Here is a 20,859-nt window from a genome sequence, read left to right as displayed (position 1 = left end):
CTCCAGTCCATGATTGTTTTTAATCATGAGAATGTATCAGCATGGTTGCTCAGGATAGGTAAGACCCCAAAGAAGTTAGTATCAAAATTGGAGTTAAGCTTATATGACCTGGGCCAGTATGTGGTCTCTGAGCCTCCATTTCCTATCTATGAAATGGGGAGAAGCCCTCTGCCCTGATTTGGGGATTGAGTAAGGTACCCCCTGACTCCTGCAGCCAACCCAGCTTCTCTTCCCCTGACAACCAAGCTCTGGCTTTGGATGCCTGCATCTGCCAGCATGCAGTGGGTGCTATCTCCAGGCCAGCTCAGACCCTCATAAAAGGGTAAACTGAGGCTGGAGACAGCAGCAGAGCTTGGCGCTGGCTCTGGTTCCCCAGCACTGGAAGGGGAGCCTGAGTGTGTGTCGCACGCCTCCCTTCCTGCCAGCACCACTCAGTATGAGGGGCAGCAAGTCACCATCTGTGTTTTCCAATAAAAGAAAATGAAAATTGAAGCACATTAAAAATAGCTCAATTGGGATTCCGCGCGAGTGCTGAGGCCTGCTGTGGCAGAGACATCCAGCCTGCCTCCTCCTCCCCAAGCCTGGCACCAACGCTGCCGGGAGTCATCTGAGGCCATCTCCCAGGAGTGTGTGGGAAGGGATAGGGTGCAGACAGTGGCCCTGAGAGCTGCAGCCAAGCACCACTTGAGACCCTAACTCCAACGTCGCTGCTCTCGGTTAGTGGCGTGCTTAGTGCTTGAGGATCTACTGAGAAAGGAGGGTGGATTTAGAGCTGTGTCTCGGGCCAGCCCTGGACAGTAGGTCCCCAGGGATGCCTGGAGCCTCAGTCTCTGGAGACAAGCACAAGGGTTCCACAAGGCAAACTCTGGCTGGGATGTCTGACGCACCATGTCCTCATCACTGGAGGCCAAGGAGGCCAGGAATCTTTCTGGGCCTGTGGGGCCTCTTCCAGGCTTAAGGACCTAGAGAAGCTCTTCCCCTTGGGCCACCCCAGCATTCTCGATTACCATGATATTGGGGCCTACCTGTAAGATAGAGAGAATAGGGTGGACCCTGCAAGCATTTCCATCCATGACTTGAACACCTTGTGAGGGTGACCCTGAAGATGCAGAATCATGGAAGCATTGTGCCCTGGCTACACAGCTACTGTATAGAGGCAGGGACAGCATCCAGGAGAGCTCCCCCATGACCCTGGAATGCCATCCCTCTTCTCTTTCTGAGGAGAAGGAGTTCTGAGACAGGGTCACATGTGTTCCAGGCCAGCCTCAGGTCCACTACATAGCCTAGAATGGCCTTGAACTTCAAATCCTTCTGCTTCCTTCCCGAGAGCTAGGATTATGGGCATGCACGCCCATACCTGTTCTAGGCGGTGCTGGGATTTGAACCCAGGACTTTGAGCATGATCGGCAAGTGTTCTACCTGCTGACTTGCATCCCCATCTTCCAAAGTGCCACTTGTCCTTGTGGGTTAGCTCTCTGCCGCACTTTGCTCCTTGTCCAGTTACTGCATAAATCTCAGTGAGGCAGATTACAGGGCATGGCTTCTACCTCAAGACTCTGAGTACTGGTCCGGAGGGGGCCCTAGTGCCACCCAGCAGCCCACAGCAGCCAGAAGCCGAGCAGCCTGGGAATGAGCAGGGCCCTGAGCCAGCTCCCTGAGCCTTGACTTCCTCATCTGTAGAATGGACTCATAATAGTTCTTGCCTCTAAGACCTCTATTGCAGGGACCTGGTGTGTGACCGACACTGGTTCCATAGCGGAAGAGCCACCTGCCGTGGTATCCCGCCGTGCAGAGCAGGAGCTGTGGCCCAGGACACAACGTCCAGCCTGCCCCCAGCTCAGACCTACCCCTGGACACCATGTGTGCCTGGTCCAGAGTTAGGAATGGCACAGAGAGAAACTAGTCAGAGGCATCCCATGCCCACCCCGGCCTTGCTTGTTTTCATCAATGGGGAGTGGGGCATGGGTGTGAGCTCTCGGAGCTAACTGGTCTCTCATGAATGGTCCATTCATTCTGTCGTCATTGTAACAAATCACCGCAGACTCAGTTCAGCGGCTCCCGGCAGCACGAAATTCATCTCGTGAGCTCGGGAGATCATGGAAGTAGGATCTCTGAAGTGGGTGCTGGGGGCCACACCTCTTCTAAAACCTCAGGGGACCGCTTGGGCTTCTGGAGGCCTGTGCTCCTGGGCTGTGCTTCCCGTCTACTGCAGCACCCCCTGCCCCCACTGCCCTCCTCACCTCTGCTCTCTGATCGTCCCTCCTGCACCCCTCCACCATCTCATGATAACATCTGGCCCTCTTGGGTATCAGGGCAGTCTTTCTTGTCTCAAGCCCCTTAATTCCTGCAAAGTCCCTTTTTTGCCATTTAAGGTGATGTTCACACTCCAAGGATTAGGAGGTGTGTGTCATTATTCTTTGTCCCACAGACAAGAAAGCTCTTTGACCTCTGCCTTGGCCAGACAGGATGGTCTCATGTCTGCATTGGCAACGGTCCCTAATTCTCTTTATTGAGTGGCCGCTTTGTGCCAAGTCAGGTCGAGATCTGAATCATCCCAACGCTTGCCAGTATTGTCACCCATGCTCTGTAGCAAGCACTTGACAGACTGACCTCTTCCAAGGCGTTTGTCGGCCGCTCAGAGCTAAGGGATGCTCCGTGCCCTTCCAAGTCCTTCACGAGGCACTAGCACATTGAATCCCAAACTGTGCCCCATAGTCACCATCTCTGTCCTTTGCTCGGGCCCTTCTCTGATCTGCCCTGCCCTCTTCAATCTCAGAGCCCTCATCTCTGTCTTCATCATCCTGACTTTCAGCCCCACCATCTGCCACCTGGCTATGAGGACTCACCTGCCCCCATCCATCTCCACATTGGGTGCTCCCTGCACGGCACCCTAACAGCCTCTTAGACCTCAGCCTGCCGTGACCTGTTCTGTAGGACTGAAAAGGCGTCTCTGTCACCCTGCAGAAGCTCTGCAGACCTGACTGGGTTTGAAGACAGAAGCACCAGGGAGAGAGGCCCAGAACCTAGAGGGAAAAGGCCTCTAGAGGTGTGGAGACGAGGCCTCCAGCCTCCCTCACCAGCAGCCTCGGGGAGATTCCTTGGGAACTCCCCATTCTGGATCCTCCATCAGGGTCTTCCCGCCTCCCCAGAGAGCTGAGCAAAGCCAGCGGGAGATGGGACAGATAATTGCAACTTTAAATAAGGCCAAGTTAAAGCTCCCTGCCAGGCCTGGCCCAGGGGACTCAGAGCTGTGGAAGGAGGTAGCAAGAAGGAAGCCTCGGGTGATGCCCAGAATCCCAGCACATCCCAGCTCCCTGGAGAACTCAGACATGGCACCATCCCTGTCTGGGCCTCAATTGCCACATTTGTCTGATGGGGATCTGTGAAAAGGTGCCTCTGTGGCATCTTGCCGATGCTCTGAGGGGCACCAGGTAGGTACTCGGTGGCCTGCAGCTTACATGCAGTAGCCTGACACCACTGCCCACCCCAGAGGTGTCTCTTATTCCTCTTCTCAGCTCTGTCAGCCTCCAGGAGGCAGAATGGTGGACACCGTAAGGTAGCCACAGTTCAGGCTTTAGGTTAAGAATTTCTCATTGGTTCCCCGAGTGGGTATTTACCACCCCCATGTTCCAGATGAGTGTGTGGGGGATGTGCAGGCTTTAGAATTCCCCATGAGTCTGAGAGGACCACCTACCATGTACCTTAATTCTGTAAGAGAAGCACCTGCCCTACTGGGATGGATGCCAGCATAGGAGGGGCTTGAGGTTCTAGGTCCAGTCTCCCAATCAGAGCAGAAATTCCTAACCTGACTCCCAGCGCCAGTGGGTCTGACGCCCCTCCCAACCCCCAGCGCCAGCTGCCTGCTGCCACCACTACAGAATTCCTAGTGAGGCGGCGCCTCGTAGGGCTGAGAAATGAGGGCAGAGGGCCAGGCTTGTCCCATTCAACAGCTGAGCTGGTCACTTGCTCATCATCTGATGTGGCTGTCCTCATGCCCGGGAGAGAAGTGACTTCAGATGTTGGAAGGAGAGTCAGTACCTGGAGGTGGGGCATCTTGCACAGTGAGGGAAGACATAGTAGGCTGAGTCTTGAAGGCTAATTCAGAGTTTCCCAAGGGAAAGGGTTAGGTGTGCTGGGCAGGGAAAACAGCGTGGACATGCACATGGAGGCCAGAAGGGGCCTGCTATGTAGAGGCAAACTGAGACCTCTTGTGTGGCTTCCCTGCAACAAATCCGACTTTCTAGGCAAGGTAGTGCAGGAATAGCTGAGCAGAACAGTCAAGTAGGCTTCAGTGTCTGCAGGAGACACCCCAGGGATTGGGCCAGGGTGCTGTTATGAGAGCCAGAAATGTCACCCTGATCTTGGTGGCCCCTCTGGGCTGGTAAAGAAACATGTCTTCCTGCCATTGGCGGTGTTCAGTTTCTTGGCGCAGGATGCAGATTTGAAGAGCATCTATCTCGAAATTCTCTGCTTCCTCCAGGGAACCCCCTCTGCCTTCATGCAGATGAGTCTCCAGCACAGCCATGACATCTCCACAGCCAAACTTCACGGGAAGCCAGGAAAGCTCTCCACAGTGGCAGGGCCATGGCCCCTCTCGCACCTCTCCAACATTTTCTTAGAGGCTGCAAAAGCATTCACAGGTGTGGTGGACAGATGAGGTAGCCTTAACCCTCCTTCCTCCCTCTGCCTGGCAGCAGCCTCCTGCCTCTGGATCAGACCATGCCTGCTTCCCACGCTCCGTGCTGCCGTGCCCAGGCCTGGAGCCTACCCTTCCAAGTCCCTACCATCTGCTCCAACCATCCCCTGAGAATGTCACAGAAAAGGCTCCTTGGGGCAGGGAGAGGAATTCCAGTCACATAACCCAGAAATTAAAGTCACCCTTCCTTACCAGTTTACTACCAATCTGGGGGGAGGGCAATCTCAGTCTACTAAGTGAGCCCCAGTTTGTATATGTGTAAAATGGAGGCCATGACCTCGATTTGAGGGCTTTGAAGTGGCTTAGATGAATTTTGCATGTTGCCCACAGTTAGTAGGTGCTCAGTAAGCAGTAGCCATGGCGATGGAGATGCTGGGAGTAGGGTGGTCTCTTCCCCACAGCTGGCTCAGGAGACCCCTACCCCCATGTCTAATCACTCAAAGCCCTCTTTATTTCAAGCCCAGTCTTCCCAAGCCCTTTCTGCTGTCATTAGTCTTCTATGCCCAACAGTGTCACCACTGCCACCTTGTTCGGGAAGCTTGTGCGCCTGAGTCTGTGCCTGGCATTTCCCCTTCGACCTGTACCACTGCTAGGTTGGCAGGAAATGTGCAGTAATTGATGATGGGGGCTCCGAGGCTCTTCACGATGAGATGTCACCGAGTCGTTGTGGGAAACTAGCACGCAGGACATGTTGCAGACCTAGCAGGCCTCACCACCTGACTTGCTGGAGCAGTTGGCAAGAAAGCAGGTGTCAGGGGGATGATGGTCACCTAAGCAGAAATGGTGCCATGCTTTGGATGGCCACAAAGAGGCCTGCAGGGGAGCCATTCGCGCATTCTAGAAATGTCTCTTCTGAGACAGCAGCCGCTTTTAAGAAAAGGAGAGAGGGTGGAATCAGTTTTGTTTGGACATGCTGTGTGGCCTGCATGGCTCTCCGTACCTCTCTGAATTTACATCGCAATTCCTTCATCTATAGAATGGATACATCACATAAGAGAAGGCAGGGAGAGATGGGTCAGGCCACTCTCCTCCGAGGGGTGAGGCATAGCGCTTCCACCTGCCATTGAGGATTGTGAGGTGTGGAGTACCTGTCTCCTGGGCTGCTTCTCTCTCAGGCAGCTCCCCTCTTCCCTGTCTGGCCACCAACTGTCCCTTCTTCCTGGAACATCCTGTGCTCAACTCTGCTGCCCCTCTTCCCCTCCTTCCTTTTGTCTAGCTGCTTCCTACACTATATGTGGGTTTCAGGCCAAATGCTACTCGTGTGGGGTCTCCAGCCCTTGGTCAGGGTTGGGGGCCCAGCTAGCTAGGCCTGGAATCTGAAACCCTGTCATCTTGTGCCTAGGGTTCTCCCTGCAGCAGGGAGCCATGGCGGAGTGTCGGGGAGGCCTCTATGAGGTGCAGTAGGCCTCGGGCATGTCCTGTTCTTACGTGAACCGGGCTGTCTGGAGGCAGATAGAAGCCGGATGCAAAGGCGGCAGGGCAGAGCTGGATGGCAGTGCAGGCAAGCGGCAGAGGCTGAGGATGGAAGTGTGGAAGGCCCTTGAGAAACTGAGAATGAAAACCGGAAGGAGTTTAGAATTTGCCCCAGATTAGCTGATTTTTGGAGAATGGTGCCTGTTTGTTGTTGTTGTTGTTGATGATGGAGAAAGGTGTCTATTATTGTTGTTGTTATTATTATTATCCTCCAGTACTTAATACTGGCTTGGAACACAGTTAATGCAGGCTTGGCGCTCAGTGGGCGTTTGACCAATGCAGGCTCACTGGCTAGAAGGAGCTGAAAGCGGATGTGTGGCTGTGTAAATGAACGATGGGAATGGAGGGATGGATCAGTGGAGAGCTGAATGGGGAGAGAAAGAGAAGGAAAAGAAGAGAGGGAGGGAGGGCAATACAGAGGGATAACCTAAGTGAGAGGCTGGATGTGTGGGCAGCTGAGTAAATGGCGTGAGAGGGTGGGCGGTGAATGTCAGGAGAGCAGAGTGCGTTCATAAACCGTTACCTGGGCTGGGTGCGTCAGTGGATACTAATCAGAATGGCTGGGTGCTCTGCTGAATAACTGAATGGGTGGGTGGACAGGCATGGACATGGATGTGGGCACGGGTGGCGGGCGGAAGTTAGGGTACTTTCTTGATGACTGAGGGATCAGATGGTTGGAAAGACGGATGGATACGTGTGCAGGGGTCACACTGGTGAATGAATGATTGAACACTAAATCCTGATGTGGCTAAATGCCCGACGTGTTGCCCAGAAGCCGAGGGGCGCTCCGGGTTCTGAGGTTTGAGTTAATTGCCCTTCGCTGGGGGAAACCAGGGCCAATTAGGCAAAAAGACCCAGCTCCTGCAGGCCCTGCAGCAGGCTTGCTAATTGACTTCAACCTCACAGGCCTGGCGTGGACTTCACAGTGGCCTGTGTCATATTGATTTGTAATTTACACTCCGCTCACATCCAGAGGATTTGAGGCGACTTACACGATTAAGCCCGCATACAGCAGGACAGTTAGATATTAAGCGAGACAGTAGTGAGGCCACAGAGAGGGGAGGATAAAGAGTTACTGGTACGCCTCCAGGCTCTGTGGCATTCTAGCTGTGTGGTGTTAGGTGGGCTTCATAACCTCTCTGAAACTTTGTAGAAAGAAAGGAAGTCGGTGCTGTGGGGATGGATGGAGAATGGATGCCCACGTGGATACTACAGGAGTGGGTGGGCGGGTGAATGGGCGGTAGATTATTGGGTGAACAGAATGATAGACAGATGGGTGTTGGTGGGTGGATCGGCAAGTGGGGAGAGTACTAATTCCATCTCGTAGGACATTTTGAGCGTCTGTGACAGTTCAGCTCAGTGGTTGCCACAAAGTAAGGGCTTTAGATTACGCAGTCAGCTTCCTGTATCTAACAGCTCCTCGTTGGTAGATCCAGCCAACTGTGTGTCAGAAAGGTTCTAAAGCAACTTTGTATCTGGTGGCTGGAGATGCAGTTCACTCGGCAGAACCCTTGCTTAGAGGCACAAAGCCCTGCCTGCGTTCCATCCCCAGCACTGCAGGAAATAGAGCGCAGTGGTGCATGCCCGTCATTCCGGCATCTGGGAGGTAGAGACAGAAAGATCAGGCGTCTGCCAGGGTCATCCGCAGCTGTAGGGTTAGAGGCCTGACTTGGCTGCATGAGGCCTGTCATTTAAAAAAAAAAAAATCACCTCTTCACTAATCACATACAGACTGTTTTCTTTGCTCTGGCTCCCCAACAATGAGGTATGATGGTTTCAACAGCCTTCGTGTTGTCTTCCATATTGTAAATGTAGAGATGACTTCAGGTTTCTGGGAGGATCCCGTGGGTTCTGTGCAGTCACTTTGCTATTGAGTAGAAGGGACTCTGGTACCTGAGCTCTGGCACCTGGTATCTGTGGGGTTCCTGGAACCCAGCCCCTCAGCCGTACAGTGTTTAAGCTGTCTTCATAACCTGTGAGTGTGTTTGCTGGAAGAAGACCCTAGGCAACCAGGAGGGTGGTGTGGCCTGGGATGAGCCACTGCTGCCTGGGGAGCACTGGATGATGGTGTAGAGCTAAGGAAGTTTTCATAGTGCGGCTGAGTGGCTGTGACATCACCAGCCTCAGCCCTGCCTGCGTGGGGCTTGCAGTCCAAGTTAGAGGCTAATAAGAAAAATGTTGTGTCGGGGCTGGGTGCCAACCCCGTGATCAGGGGGGTCCTGCGTTCTGGCTCATCAGTGGCTGCATCTCAGGGGAAGTGACATTTGAAGTGGATAGAAACCATAAGTTTAAGTGTTACCTACAGGCCAGAAGGGCTAGGACTGTCTCAGGGGAAAGCACGGTGTCTTGAAGAACCACTGTACGTAGATGATCTACCCAGGGTGACAGGCAAAGGGGAGAAAAATATTTTACTTTTGTTTGCATTGTCATTTGTGTTTGTTTGGTTTTGGTTTTGGATTTTTTGAGACAAGGTTTCTCTGTAGCTTTGGAGCCTGTCCAGAAACTAGCTCTTGTAGACCAGGCTGGCCTCGAACTCACTGAGGTCCGCCTGCCTCTGCCTCCCGAGTGCTGGGATTAAAGGCGTGCACCACCACTGCCAGGCTGTATTTGTTTTTGAAAGAGGGTCTCACTGTGTAGCCCTGGGTGCCCTAGAACTTGATGTAGACCAGGCTAGCCTCAAACTCATAGAAATCTGCCTGCCCCTGCCTCCTCCTGAGTACTATAGTGGCATGTGGTGTGTGTGTGTGTGTGTGTGTGTGTGTGTGTGTAATTCTGGAGTCCATTCTCCATCATGTGGGGTTCTAAGAATCAAAATCAGGTGGTCAGGCTTGGTGGCAAGCACCTTTACCTGCTGAGCCATTTTGCTGGCCCAATAAAATATTTTAATATTTGGTAACTACCCCATATAAATGGCTGAGGCCTGGAGTTAAAAAGTAACTCTCCACCTAAGCTTTGTTCTTGAAGTGGCCATGAAGACTAACAGTTCTCTCTCATGGATGGCGCAGTCATGGACTGTAGGTGTATGTAATGTATGTAAGTGTACATAGTAGGTGTATGTAGTAGGTGCACAGTATTGCCCCCTGCTGAGATTTTATGATCTACTCATGGGTAGAGATGATACGTGAATTCATTTAAGCCAAAGTGTTTATGAACAGGCAACCGGATTTGTTGGGAAAGCTCCGAAGCCATCAGCTGGGATTTAGTTTCTGACTTGCTGTGTGATCGTGGACAGGTCACCTAACATCTCAGAGTTTTAAGCTTGCTCTATGAAACCTGGCTAGTAACGGCGTCCCTGGGGTTGTTGTGGGAACGAAAGGAACTCTTAATGTGTCCAGGCCATCTGTCCCTGCCTCCCTTCCTTCCCTTCCTCAGCAAGCCCTGGTATTCATTTACCGCCCACCCCGCCCCCAGCAACCCCGTCCCAGACCCCCATCCATCATCCTGTCCTTGGCGGAGGTTAAGTGGGTCCCTAAGCAGCGAATCCAAACTCCCCCAAAGCTTGGGCTGCACAATGCGGCCCGCTGTTAGTGAGTAGCCTGGCTGGCCCGCCGGATTGGGTTTCAGCCGGGGCAGCCGGCGCTGGCGGATGCCCAGGCCAGCGGCAGGCAGGCTGGGGACATGGTGCTGGAGCTGGCGTCACAGGGACTCCTCCACCCTGGCCTGAGAAAACACAAGCATACTCCAGGCAGGCAAGGGCCAGGAGCAGCGTGACAGGGAAGAGTGCAGAGTGCTGCATAAGGATTTTACATTAGTGGGGTCCCCTTTCCTTGAGCCGAAGGGCCAAGCCGGCGAAGCCGGGAAAACAGCACGATGCCTGCTGGCAGGTTTCACGCTAGGAAATCAGAACCTTCCAGGAGCTGGCTCAGGATTTCTCCAGCATCATCCCACAACAGGCCTTACCCTTGGCCAACGACCCTCCCTCCCGCTCTCAACACAGAAGAGAGGTCTCTGGAAGGCTGTGCAGGCTGACCTGGGTTCAGATCCCAGCTCTGCTTCTTTTGGGGTGTGTAACAATAGGCGGGTCTCTGGGACTCTCCAGGTTCGGTCTTCTCATTTCTATCATGGGAGATGACAATACCAGCTTCCAGAGTGAGGGCCTGGCACTGAGGGCTCTGGTGGAGGGAATGATTCCCTATCCCTTTTGTGAGGCCGGGTGACCTGGTGGCTTCTGGGATTGGACCCAGAAAGGCCAAAGTTTTTCTTGCCTCTTGTCAATCTTACGGGAGTCCTTCATCTCTCTGTGCCTCAGTTTCCCTGTAAGTTTGTTCTGGGATAACAGTGAGATGATACTACTGAAGTACCTGCTAGCGGTGGCCTTCTCAGGCATTCGCTGTCTTCCCTATGGATTCCATATGGCCCAGTTCTTGGCATGTTACCCAATGCAAGCCAGGCTAGTATTCCTAGCACTCATGAAGCTGAAGCCAGAGGATCATAAGTTTGGAGATAACCCAGATATTTATCAAGTTCAAGGCCAGCCTGGGCTCCATAGCACAACCCTGTTTCAAAAAGAAGGTTAGAAAACAAACCAATAGACTTTGCACTCCGCATACCCTCAGTTCCTCATAGCCATGGTGTGAGGGACATAGAGCAAGGCTTTATTCATCCCCATTTTATAGATGAGAAAAATCAAGGCTCAGAGAAGAGACCAGCCTGTTGTTGGCCTTGAATTTACTTCCAGGCTCTTCGCATCCTTTTGGAATTCTTTGGTTGGGCCGTGGAAAGAGTGTTCTGGCTCCCAACCACTCATGGTTATGCCTGGCTCCTCACCAGGTCATACAATGCCTTCCGGGCCTAGTTTCAAGTCACCTCAGCCCCACCAATGGAGGCAGGTACAGCAGGAGCTGTGGGCAGGGTACAGGGCAGTACGTGTCACATGGCGACTCTGGCTGTGAGGAGCTGGAGCAAAGGCCCTTGGGTACCGCTCCCAGGGGACCACTCATCTTCAACCCCAAGCCTTGCCACAGCTGGATTCCAACTCTGTCATTTCTTACACCAGGGTTGCTCTATTACCTAGTAGATCTTAGGACAGACCACATTACTACCCTCTCCAGGCATTCTCCATGACTCCCTGATACCTATGAATAAAATCCAAACTCCTCAGACCTGCGTTCAAGGTCCTCTCCATTCTAGCCTCTGCGTACATGGCTCTGCTGTGGCGATGTGTAGCCCCGAGCCCACTGCAGGCTGGCTATCTATTTTACCGGTGTCCCGAATGCCCCAGTGCGGTCCCACCTGTGTCTTCATTCTACTGAGCCCTCTCCACCCCTTCCAGTCGCTTCTTCCTCCGAGATGCTGTTCCTAACTCCAATTTCATATCCAGAGCTGATTTCCCCACGTGTGACCCACTTTTCCAGCCTGGATCAGCCACGCCCGCTGCTTCTCCCTGCCGTGAGTTCATCTGCCGGGCATGAGTCTGGGTGCTCCTTGAGGCAGGGACCCGTGGGTCGGTTTCTGCATCGAAGTCCTTGGCACAGGCTACAGGAATCAGTATTTGCTGTGACTCTGCTCCTACCCTAGCCAGAGGGGGAGCAGCCAAGGACAGCTGCCAGGAAGGAGGAGAATGAGCCAAGCCAACAGAGCAGGAAGGGCCACGCATTCCAGGGAGAACATTCTGGAAAAGTCAAGTCATCAAGTCTCAGAGAAGCATAGTGTCTTCTGCAAACGGGGTAACTGGGCCCTTGCGAGTGGAAAAGATGGCCTGTGGGGTAACTAACTAACCTGAGCGGCAGGGGCATGGGGTGTGCTTATTGCTGGGTGAGCTAGGACTCTATCCGGTAGTCGTGGGACACTGTGGGGTGTTAGGTGATGGGATGTGGACTTTAGATTTGTCACCTCTCTGCCCTGCACAGACTCAGTGTATCCGCCAGTGCCAGGCTCTCACTGCTGGGCTTATAGTGAACAGGCAAATGTCGACCTCAAGATGAGGGCTCCAAGGGTTCAACTGGGAGGGTGCTTGCCTAGAATGCACCAAGCCCTGGTTTCAGTTCTTAGCACCATATAAAGCTAGGCATGATGGCACTTGTCTGCAGTCCCAGGGTTTGGGAGGTAGCGCAGGGCTACATAGTGAGTTTAAGGCCAGCCAGGGTTTGGTGAGACTTGATCTCGAAAACAGCGAGGGCTTCAGGAGACATCACATCACTAACATTACAATGATCCATTGTATAGATGTGAAAAATGAGGTCCAGAGAGGAGAGACTACTTCCCTGCAGTCATGTTAGAAAGTCCTGGAGCCAAGGATCTACCTGGGCCGTCTGTGCCTCCTACCTCCTGCCCACTCAGATAGAGAGAATGCATATCTCCCTCTCCTTCTCTCCCCTTCCCTCTCTCCCTCTCCCTCTCTCCTTCTCCCTCCCTCTCTCCCTCTCCCTCTCTCCCTCTCCTTCTCCCTCTCTCCTTCTCTCCCCTTCCCTCTCTCCCTCTGCCTCTCTCCTCCCTCCTCTCTCTCTCTCTCTCTCCCTCTCCCTCTCTCCTTCTCTCCCCTTCCCTCTCTCCCTCTGCCTCTCCTCCCTCCTCTCTCTCTCCCTCTCCCTCTTTCCTTCTCTCCCCTTCCCTCTCTCCTCCCTCCCTCTCTCCCTCTCTCTCCCTCTCCCCCTCTCCCTCCTCCTCTCTCTCTCCCTCTCCCTCTCTCCTTCTCTCCCCTTCCCTCTCTCCCTCTCCCTCTCTCCTCCCTCCCTCTCTCCCTCTCTCCCTCTCCCCCTCTCTTTCTCCCTCTCCCTCTCTCCCCTTCCCTCTCTCTCCTTCTCCCTCCTTCTCTCCCTCTCCCCCCTCCTCTCCCTCTCTCTCTCTCCCTCTCCCCCCGCCCACCCTAGCATTAGTGATTTTTCTTCTTCTTCTGTGTTGTCTCATTTTTGTGGCTACAATCCTGGCATCTTAGAAATAACACAGATGTGGAGATGAACAGAAGTATACCCACATCCTAGTGTGCTTATTTTCCCATCTCTGACATCAGCTTTCTCATCTGTAAAGTAGGCTCCCAGGGCATGGCCCCTGTAAGTTGTCAGGAGCCTGAAATGGCACTAGAAGACTTGACCAACCTTTAAATACACCGTCAGTACCTAATGGACTTATACACGTTAGTGCAAATGAACAGCGTACGTGACCCTAGAGAGTTCCAGACCAGCATGGGCTTGGGCAGTGCTGACAAGGTGGGTTGAGGAGCAGGGGGCACACATCTACCCCAGCCTGTGAGCAGGGGGCCCCCGTGCAGCCACCTCCCATCGGCCTGATGCTAACGACTTCAGTGTGTCTCCCCTTTTAGCTCAAATATTTCTGAAATGCATACTGCTCATTCACACGTAGCCGGAGGGGCCGGCGGGCCTCCCCAGCCTGTGCAATCAGGGCCCCCTGATTGCTTTCTTCTGTGCAGTCTCCAGGAAGCAGAGGGGGTGCGGTACAGCAGAGCCGGGGCCAAAGCCACTCCCGTGGCCCAAACCTTGTTTTCTCCAGAGGAAACACACTCTGGTTCCAGTTTTTGCCTGATGGCTGAGCATTTGTGTGGCCTCGCTTTCCTCAGCACTCCGTTGGGGTCTTTATTGTTTTGTTTTTTTTGTTTTTTTTTTTTTTTTTTTAGTTTTTCGAAACAGGGTTTCTCTGTGGCTTTGGAGCCTGTCCTGGAACTAGCTCTGTAGACCAGGCTGGTCTCGAACTCACAGAGATCCACCTGCCTCTGCCTCCCAAGTGCTGGGATTAAAGGCGTGCGCTACCATCGCCCAGCTGGGGGGTCTTTGTTGTTGTCCTTTTGTTTCTGATGGTGCTTCGCCCAAGGCCTGGTAACTGGTCTTCCTGGTTACCAGGCGAGGTGGGGGCAGAAGGACAGCTGTGTCAAACAGGAGCTGAGCAGGTGACATTGGCGAGGCTGCTGAGGATGTCGGCTGCTGGTCATGGTCCAGGGCAGGGGCTTGGCAAGCTTCTGCCCTTTAACAGGCAGCCCTGCTCCAACCCAGGCCCAGCTCTCAGAGATCCTCTCCCACCAGTGTCCCCCAGCAGGCTCCGTCTCCGCCGGCTCCCACCAGCCAAGTTCTTCCTCGCCTCCTTGCCTCTGCCTCTGGTGTCCCTCCACCTGGCCCACTATCACAGTTTTTGTTAACCTGACACAAACCTAGTCATACTCAGGAAGAGAGAGTCTTAGTTGAGGAATTGCCCCCATCAATTGGATTGTAGGCATGTCGGTGGGGGCATTTTCTTGACTGCTGATTGAAATGGGAGGGCCCAGCCCACTGTGGGCGGTGCCATCCTGGCCAAGCCAGTTAGTAGCATTCCTCCGTGGGCATACTTAGTTCCAGTCTCCAGGTTCCTGTCTTGAGTTCCTACCTGGCTTCTCTTGGTGATGAACTGTAACCTGTAAGCCAAATATAACCTTTCTTCCACAAGTGTAGGTGCAGTTTTTCGTCATGGCTCCACAAATAACCACACAGAGACTTATTATTAATTATAAATGCTCAGCCGGTAGCTTAGGCTTATTACTAACTAGCTCTTACATTTTAAATTAACCCATATTTCTTATCTGCACTCTACCACATGGCAGTACCTTTGGTTCAGCACCGCGTGTTAATCTCCTGCTTCCTATGTGACTGGCTGGCGACTCTGCCCTCTTTCCCTGAGCTCTCATTTTGTCTGCAAGTCCCGCCTAACCTCTACCTGCCTAGCTATTGGCCAGTCAGCTCTTTGACTGAACCAATCAGACGGCACCTTGGCAAAGACACATCTTCACGGTGTACAAAAAGATTATTCCATAACACACAAGGTTAGTTTTGGTCAGTTTTTACCGTAGCAACAGAAAACAAACTATGAACACCCACCCAGAATTGGCTGGCCCCCCTCCTAACTGGCTTCCAAGCCTCCTTCACATTTCTCTTCCTCCAGGAAGATGGCCCCACAACTTGGCACTTCCACCCCCATCCTCCCAAACTCACCTCCCACAACTCACAGCACACACCTCACATATTCTGAGCTGTGGTCCTTTCCACATCCACGTGGCAATTAATTATCTGTGTGCAGAGGCAGCCGTCCCCCTGGATGAGGGATTGCCGTCATCACCATACGCAGGAGGGTGAGGGAGACCGAGGGAACCCAGTGACCCCAGAGTGTGTAGTGAGGTGGTGTGAAGTGACCCACAGGCGGACATTGGCAACTGTAGTCCTTATATTTAGTTTCTTCCTCCTAACGTCAGCGATACTGATTTTTCCATTTATAATGAGGTATTTTTTTCCTCTTTAAAATGCACTTAAGAAAAAAAAGTCAATTGGAAAGAAAAAAAGTAAATGAATCATCTCAGTCCGCGCTCAGGTTGGAGGTAGGAAGGCCAAAGTCCTGTCTACACGACAGGTTCCAACTTGCAAGGCGGATGGTGCAGACTCCAGCAAGTGGGATGAGGGGATGTCCCACGCGCCAAGTCCGTCCTGGGTCCCAGAGACGTGGCACCCACCCTTCAGGGATGGACAGGCTAATGAGAGGGGTTGCAAACAAGGACTCTGGTGAGCCCTGGGTCCTCTCAACACCTTGAGCTGCAGCGCTGTTGGGTGAGGGTTCATTAGGGCTTTCCTTGAAGGTGACCTGACTCGGGAATCTCGCTGGGGCAGGTGAAGGCCACGCAGAGGGGAGAGGCTCAGACGGAGCAGTGCGTGTGAGGAGTTGTGGGTCAGACTGGGCCACACAGCCCATGCTCCTCCAGGGCAGCAGGACAGATGGGCAACCTGGCGGGTTCCTAAGTTCTTGCTGGCCTCGGTTTTCCTCTTTGTGAAATGGTAATGTGCCGAGCCCCTCTTGGCATTGTGCAGATGTGAGCGAGTTTTTGGCTGTTTTGTTTTCAGTGGTTTTCTCATTGTATTTGTTTGTCTTCTGTGTGAGAGTGTATGTGTGCTGTGACCCACATGTGGAGGTCACGGGACAACTGGGAACTGGTTATCTCCTTCTACCATGTGTGTCCCAGGGATTGAATTCAGGGTGTCAGGTTTGGTAGCAAAAACCCTTACCACTGCATTCTCTCCCTGGCCTGCTGTTGTTTTGAACGAAACAGGGTCTCAGGCTAGCCTGGAACTCGTTATATAGGTGAGGGTGGCCTTGAACTCCCATTCTTCCTCCCAAATGCCGAGATTAAGGCCTGCCCGTGAGCCTGCCTGGCTTCTGGGTCTTAATGGGGTCTCAGTGAACTTTAGTTTGCTCTCCCTTGGCAGACTTCGGGATTAGAGAGCTGTGTGTAGGGTACCATGAGAGGAAGTGCTGGCGAAAGAATTTAGAGTTGTTTTCCTGAGCCCACCCGGTTGCCTGAGGCAAGAAGTATGATTTCCAGATTTTCAGGGCATGGAGCCTGGCTTCTCTGACAGGTTTAGAACAAAGAAGCTGGGGTGCTCCGGGAAAGGAGCCTCAGATGGAACAGGAAGGGGTCCTTGGAGGCTGTGGCCATCCAGTGAGGTCTGATGCTCGTGAGATGTTTGTCGTCTCTTGTCATCTCTCTGAGCCAGAGAGCTGGGCAGACTGCTCTGGAGGCCTTTGAACCCCCCTGTGTTTTATCTAAGAGGTCAGCTCATGAGTGGTGAGTGTGTATGGTACTGGGTGGGCCTGGGAGTCCGTGCTACACCGAAGGCAATGGTCAGCGCTTATGCCTTGAGGACCTACAGTGTATATGGGCCATGGCTGACTTGTTCCCCTCGTGGTTACCCCCTGTCCATACCCAGAAGAAATTCAGGTGAGGGAAATGGAGCTTTGAAAGACTCAAGTTTAGCAAGGTTTGGTTCCACATGCCAATAATCCCAGCTCCTCGGGAACCCAAGGCAAGAGGATTTCAAGTTCAAGGCCAGCCTGGGAAACTATCACAAAACCTTTGAAAATATAAAAAAAGCTAAGAATATAAGTTAGTGGTAGAGAGCTTGCCTAGCATGCGCAAAGCCCTGGGTTTAATGAGAGAGAGAGGAGAGGGAAAGAGAGAGAGAGAGAGAAAGAGAGAGAGAGAGACAGACAGAGAGAACAAAATTGTAAGGCTAGCCAGCATAAGAGAGAACCTATGTTAAAATTGAGGTCTCAGCCAAGCACGGTGGCATACACTTGTCAGAGGCAGGAGGCAGAGTCAGAGGCAGGAAGATTGCAAATTCTAAGCCAACCTGGATAATATAGTGAGTTCTTTTTTTTTAGATATTACATTTAAACTTTTTTATTTAGTGTGCACGTGATATACATAAACACATGCCACAGTATATATATGGGAGTCAGAAGGCAACTCATGGGAGTCAGTTTTCTCTTTCTGTCATGTGGGCCCTGGGGCTCAAACTCCGGTCATCAGGCTTGGTGGCAGCTATTTTTCTCAATGGAGTCTTCTTGCTGGTTCTGTACTGAGGGCTAATTCAGTTGGGGTGAAATCCCCCCCCCCCCTCTCTCTCTCTCTCACACACACACACACACACACACACACACACACACACACACACACACACAAAGTCATAGTCCCTTTGCTGCTCACTTCCCTTTGCACAGGCAAAGGGTAGAAAGAGATACTAGAATTAAAAAAAACCAAGGTGGGTTTGGGGGAGAACAGCCATATGTCCCCTCATGTCAGAGCCTAGGGGGCCACAGTTTCTAGAAAGCTGGTTTAAGGCAAAGCCAGGTGAAGAAAGAGCAGGTCAGGGCTCCACTTGGACTCTATCTGCACCTTTTACTCCCTTCTGGTTCTTTCCTGGGATGCAGCCACCCTCCTATTTGTTTTTCTAGCAGGTTCCCACTCTGCTTGGCCAGTGGTGGAAGAAGAACAGTGTCCAGGACTTCTGGGGAGTCATATTTAAGCCCCAACTTTTACAGTGTGCTTCGTGGAGGGTCATTTGTACCCTCCTGGGTCCGAGTTTACATCGTCACTTTCCAGCTCCTCCTCCTCTAAGCCATAGAATCTTCTAGTGCTTTTTCCTTGGGGTCAGCCCAGGAATCTAGCCAAGGGGTGGGGCCACCTGCTTGGCGGGCTGGCCTCCCATTCGACCCCACTCTGTCCCAGGAGAGGCTCCCTTCTCCCTGCCCCCAGCAGCTGCTTACAGGGTCCAGGCTGAGAGCCCAGCTTGGCGCGTCTCTGGCTGAGTCCGATGAGAGAAAACAGGTTAAAAGTTCAGCCCTTGTTCTCTCCAGGAAGAAGAATCTGTAGCATTCGAGTGTGAAAAGGAACCTTCTTTCAGCTCCAGAGCTGCACAATGGAACTTCCCCCCAATTTGCCATCAAAAGGATGCCCTTGGCACTGGCTCCCACTGTCCCTGGCACCCTCCCCCCAATTACCCCCTCTCAAGCGCAAAAGGACACAGTGACCACAAACTCGAGCCCCGGGCGGTCATGAGGCTCTCTTCTGCAGCCTCTCTTGTCAGCTCAGAGGTCTGGCTGGGGTCACCTCCGCCCAGACACTCCTCCCTTTCCCACCCTCCATAGCCACCGCCCTGTCATAGTTCACACCCTCATCCCCTCCCATTTGGACCCTCCCCAGCCTGGCGCATCTCGCATAGACCAAGTGCCTAGAATGTCAACGGTTAAGAGGCAGGATGGCTGTGTGTCCCAGTCCCTCACCAACTCTTGTACAGTCCTCTCCCACTGGTCCAGATACCCTCTCTCTACAGTGGGGCTACTAGGCCAGATCAGGCAAGCACCTCAGCTGGTCTGTTTTTCCTTTCCTGGAACTTTGCAGAGGAAATGATTAGTGGCCACAGAGTATAGAGATTGATTAGTGATGCCTGCACTGGATACAGAGATGTGGGTACTGAATAATGATGCCTGTTCTGGGCACAGAATTGGAGTGTGGTAGTATGTCTCCTGTCCTAGGTGGTATGTAGTAGTATGTCTCCTGTCCTGGGTGGTATGTAGTAGTATGTCTCCTGTCCTGGGTGGTATGTAGTAGTATGTCTCCTGTCATAGGTGGTATGTAGTAGTATGTCCCCTGTCGTGGGTGGTATGTAGTAGTATGTCTCCTGTCCTGGGTGGTATGTAGTAGTATGTCTCCTGTCCTGGGTGGTATGTAGTAGTATGTCCCCTGTCGTAGGTGGTATGTAGTAGTATGTCTCCTGTCCTGGGTGGTATGTAGTAGTATGTCTCCTGTCCTGGGTGGTATGTAGTAGTATGTCCCCTGTCGTAGGTGGTATGTAGTAGTATGTCTCCTGTCCTGGGTGGTATGTAGTAGTATGTCCCCTGTCGTGGGTGGTATGTAGTAGTATGTCCCCTGTCGTGGGTGGTATGTAGTAGTATGTCCCCTGTCCTGGGTGGTATGTAGTAGTATGTCTCCTGTCCTGGGTGGTATGTAGTAGTATGTCCCCTGTCGTGGGTGGTATGTAGTAGTATGTCTCCTGTCCTAGGTGGTATGTAGTAGTATGTCCCCTGTCCTAGGTGGTATGTAGTAGTATGTCTCCTGTCCTAGGTGGTATGTAGTAGTATGTCCCCTGTCGTGGGTGGTGTGTAGTAGTATGTCCCCTGTCGTGGGTGGTATGTAGTAGTATGTCCCCTGTCGTGGGTGGTGTGTAGTAGTATGTCCCCTGTCCTAGGTGGTGTGGAGCCGCGAGTTAGAGCTCTCTGCCTATTCCCTCACAGTCATTTTACTCATCCTCCTCTCTATCTCTAGTCTATAAACTGCTCTGTTGTAGGTCTTTTTTTTAAAATAAATAATTACTTATTGTTAGTATGTGTATGTACACATATGTGCATGACGGGGCTAACCTGTGCTTCTACATGCATGTACCTGTTGGAGGACAATTTTATGGAGTTGGCTCTCTGCTTCCACCTTCATGTGGGTTCTAGGGCTTGAACTCAGGTCGTCCAACAAGCACCTTTATCTGCTGAGTCATCTCACTGGCCTCCCTGCGGTTGAGTCATTTTTTCTCTCTTGAGGTTTCTGTCCCACCCAGTCCTGCAGCCATGCAGTCCCAAAGAAACACACAGAGGCCTCCATTAATTATAAACTGGTTGACCTCTTAGCTCAGGCTTTTTATTAATTCTCATAACTTATATTAGCCCATAATCCTTGTCTCTGTCAACCACATGGCTTGGTATATTTTATCAATGGGGCATTCTCAGCTTGCATTCTCTACATCTGGGTGACAACTGTAGACAGAGCCTTTCTTCTTCCCCAGAATTCTTCTAGTCTGGTCACCCTGTCTATACCCCTGCTGGACCACTGGCCAATCAGCATTTTATTAAACCAGTACAAGTGACAAATCTTTACAGGGTACAAGACCATGGTCCCACAGTATAGGCCAGTGCCTGGTATGTAACAGACATTAAGATAGATTTGTTGAATGAGTGTTTGAAAGCATCTGTGTAGATCCATTCCATGTGCTATAATTCAGCTCAGTTTTGACAGCCCTTGGTAGGAAAGGACTAGAAGGGAAGGATACTGACTCCGACCTGGGATTAATGGGATCTCCAGGGCCCATGGATCTCTTTCACTTTAAGCTGGGTGGGTTTTTTTTTCCCCCACCAGCTACTGGTTCTGACACTGGTTTGAGTCTCTGGAACCCCAGAGAGCAAGTGGCAAGCACACTCTGAGGTCTATCCTGAACTCTCCTCTTCAGAGTCTCATCCTGGGGTGGAACTGGCTGAACACTGGAGGGGAGACTCCAGGATGAGACAGAGGGTGCCAGCATGGCCTATGTCCCGAGGCCAGTCAGGCAAATGATGGATCTGCAGAGCTTGAAGAGAGACCCCCGCCGCGGCTGTCATTCCAGTGTCTGAACCTTTGAGAC

The 20,859-nt window shown here is 52.3% G+C and overlaps 1 protein-coding gene across 6 annotated transcripts in view; it reads left to right on the top strand.

Moving 5' to 3' along the window:
- Ephb2 (EPH receptor B2) overlaps positions 1–20,859 on the top strand; it is a 188,750-nt gene that overhangs the window by 42,913 nt on the left and 124,978 nt on the right. The gene's annotated exons all lie outside the window — the stretch shown is intronic.

Source organism: Microtus pennsylvanicus, chromosome 13, assembly GCF_037038515.1.
Source record: "Microtus pennsylvanicus isolate mMicPen1 chromosome 13, mMicPen1.hap1, whole genome shotgun sequence".
Taxonomy (NCBI): Eukaryota; Metazoa; Chordata; class Mammalia; order Rodentia; family Cricetidae; genus Microtus; species Microtus pennsylvanicus.
This window is presented reverse-complemented; position numbering and strand designations above follow the sequence as displayed.